Genomic DNA, 2,932 nt, shown 5'->3' on the forward strand with positions numbered 1-2,932 from the left:
AAAGATTCATTTAAATGTCTGAAAAACACAGGTCCCAGTGCTTCATGGTAATTTCTTCATCTAACAGCTCAAAATTGTTTTTTCTAGAGCACGTGTAGGGGGTTATTACTCAACACTAAAAAGGAATTAGCCACTGATACATGCAACAACCGGAGAAGGCAATGGCACCCCACTCCAGTCCTCTTGCCTGGAAAATCCCATGGATGGAGGAACCTGGTAGGCTGCAGCCCATAGGGTCGCTAAGAGTCAGACACGACTAATCGACTTCACTTTCACTTTTCACTTTCATATATTGGAGGAGGAAATGGCAACCCACTCCAGTGTTCCTGCCTGGAGAATCCCAGGGATGGGGGAGCCTGGTGGGCTGCCGTCTACGGGGTCGCACAGAGTCGGACACGACTGAAGTGACTTAGCAGCAGCAGCAGCAGCACATGCAACAACACAGATGATTCTCAAAATAATTATGATGAGTGGAGGAAACCCGATTTTAAAAAATAAATACTGTATGATGATCTTTTACATAAAACTGTAGAAAGTGCAGACTAACCTGCAGACATAGAAAGTTGAGGCTGGGGGCTGGGATGGATGGAAAGGAAGGATTACAGACGGGCCCGAGGAAACTTTCTGGGGGAATGGGTATGTTCATTGTGGTGATGATTCATGGCTGTGCACATGTGTCAGTGGTACATTTTAAATATGAGTTTACCATATGTAAACTATACTTCAATAAAACTGTTTTTAAAAATATACCTCCCTTTGAGGACCATCAACTTCATCTTTTATACCATTCTACGTCAAATCTGAGTAAATGATTAGTGTAATGTTTTAATAAGATCTATGTATGTGTGTGTTTTAATTTCCAGACCAGATAAGATAATCATGAGGAAAAGGACAAAGGCACTTAAATGATTAGGTACTATTAAATAATTAAATACCTTGCATAAGGTACAATGGTCTACAACATTTATTTCTATAGACTGAAACTGCTCAACTTTATTAGGGAATTAATGCTAGGGAATATTTAAATTCAGAATATAAGAAGATAATGGAATAAACTGTCCTGTTACTATTACCTCATGCAATAATGTAAAACCAGGCCATTCACTGACAGAAAATTTGATCAACTTCTTCACTTAAGACGCAAAGACAACATTGCCATCTAGCTGTTGAATACTGAGTATATTGTTGAAACATTCTTGACAGTGTTCAATTTCTCTTTCATACAGCTACTTAAGAAACATACAGAAGGCCCCAACCAATTATATTTCCTTCCAAAGGGTGTGAATGTGACTACCAGTGTGGCTTAGGCTGCTCCACTACGGAGAAGGCGGGTAGGTGACTGTGTCTCCTCTGACCACCTCATGCTCAAGGCTCTCCTGGGGAAAATTTTATTAAGTACCTTTTGTGTTTAAGGCACTTGACATACAAGGTTCCATTATCTCCAAGATGTACATATAACTCAGAAATGTTAAGTAAACTGGCTAAGAAGCTTTTAGGATTCAGACCCAAGTGTGTGTGAGTCCATGCTTTTTCCACTATACCATCAGTTCAGTTCAGTTCATTCAGTAGTGTGCCAACTCTTTGCAACCCCATGGTCTGCAGCATGCCAGGCTTCCCTGCCCATGACCAGGTTTACCCAAACTCATGTCCATTGAGTCAGTGATGCCATCTAACCAACTTATCCTCTGTCGTCCCCTTCTCCTCCCGCCTTCAATCTTTCCAAGTATCAGGGTATTTTCCAATGAGTCTGTTCTTTGCATCAGGTGGCCAATCTATTGGACCTTCAGCTTCAGCACCAGTCCTTCCAATGAATATTCAGGACTGATTTCCTTTAGGACTGACTGGTTTGATTTCCTTGTAGTCCAAGGGACTCAAGAGTCTTCTCCAACACCACAATTGAAAAGCATCATTTCTTTGGCTCTCAGCTTACTTTATGTTCAACTCTCACATCCATACATGATTACTGGAAAAACCATAGATTTGACTAGACAGAGCTTTGTTGGCAAAGTCTCTGTTTTTTAATATGCTATCTAGGTTGGTCATACCTTTTCTTCCAAGAAGCAAGCATCTTTCAAATTCATGGCTGCAGTCACTATCTGTAGTGATTTTGGAGCCCAAGAAAATAAAGTCTGTCACTGGGTCCATTGTTTCCCCCAATTATTTGCCATGAAGTAATGGGACTGGATGCTATGATCTTAGTTTTTTGAATGTTGAGTTTTAAGACAGCTCTTTCACTCTCCTCTTTCACTTTCATCAAGAGGCTCTTTAGTTCCTCTTCACTTTCTGCCATAGTGGGGGTGTCATCTTCATATCTGAGGTTATTCATATTTCTCCCAGCAATCTTGATTCCAGTTTGTGCTTCACCCAGCCTGGCATTTTGCATGATGTACTCTGTACATAAGTTAAATAAACAAGGTAACAATATAGAGCCTTGATGCACTCCTTTCCCAATTTGGAACCAGTCTGTTGCTCCATGTCCGGTTCTAACTGTTGTTTCTTGACCTGCCTACAGGCTTCTCAGGAGACAGGTAAGATGATGGTCTGGTATTCCCATTTCTTTAAGAATTTTCCAGTTTGTTGTGATCCACAAAGTCAAAGGCTTTGGCGTAGACAATGAAGCAGAAACAGATGTTTTTCTGGAGCTCCTGCTTTCTCTGTGATCCAACGGATGTTGGCACTACTGTATCATACTCTCTCCCAAAGACTGGCGAATGAAATCTTTTTCAAAAGCAGGAAAAAAGGGAATTGCATATCATGTAAAGCACAGATACTGATCCTTACACTCAAGAGGGTGCAGTCCTATAGAAAAAGTCCAGGGGTCCTGTTCTCTAGAAGATGGGGTGCTGCACACCAGCCAGAGTGTGGCAAATCCATGGCGGCTTGTTTTAAATCACAAGGAAGTCCAGCAGAGACTAGGCCAAATACTTCCATA

The sequence above is a fragment of the Bos javanicus genome, chromosome 17, assembly GCF_032452875.1.
Source record: "Bos javanicus breed banteng chromosome 17, ARS-OSU_banteng_1.0, whole genome shotgun sequence".
NCBI classification, from domain to species: domain Eukaryota; kingdom Metazoa; phylum Chordata; class Mammalia; order Artiodactyla; family Bovidae; genus Bos; species Bos javanicus.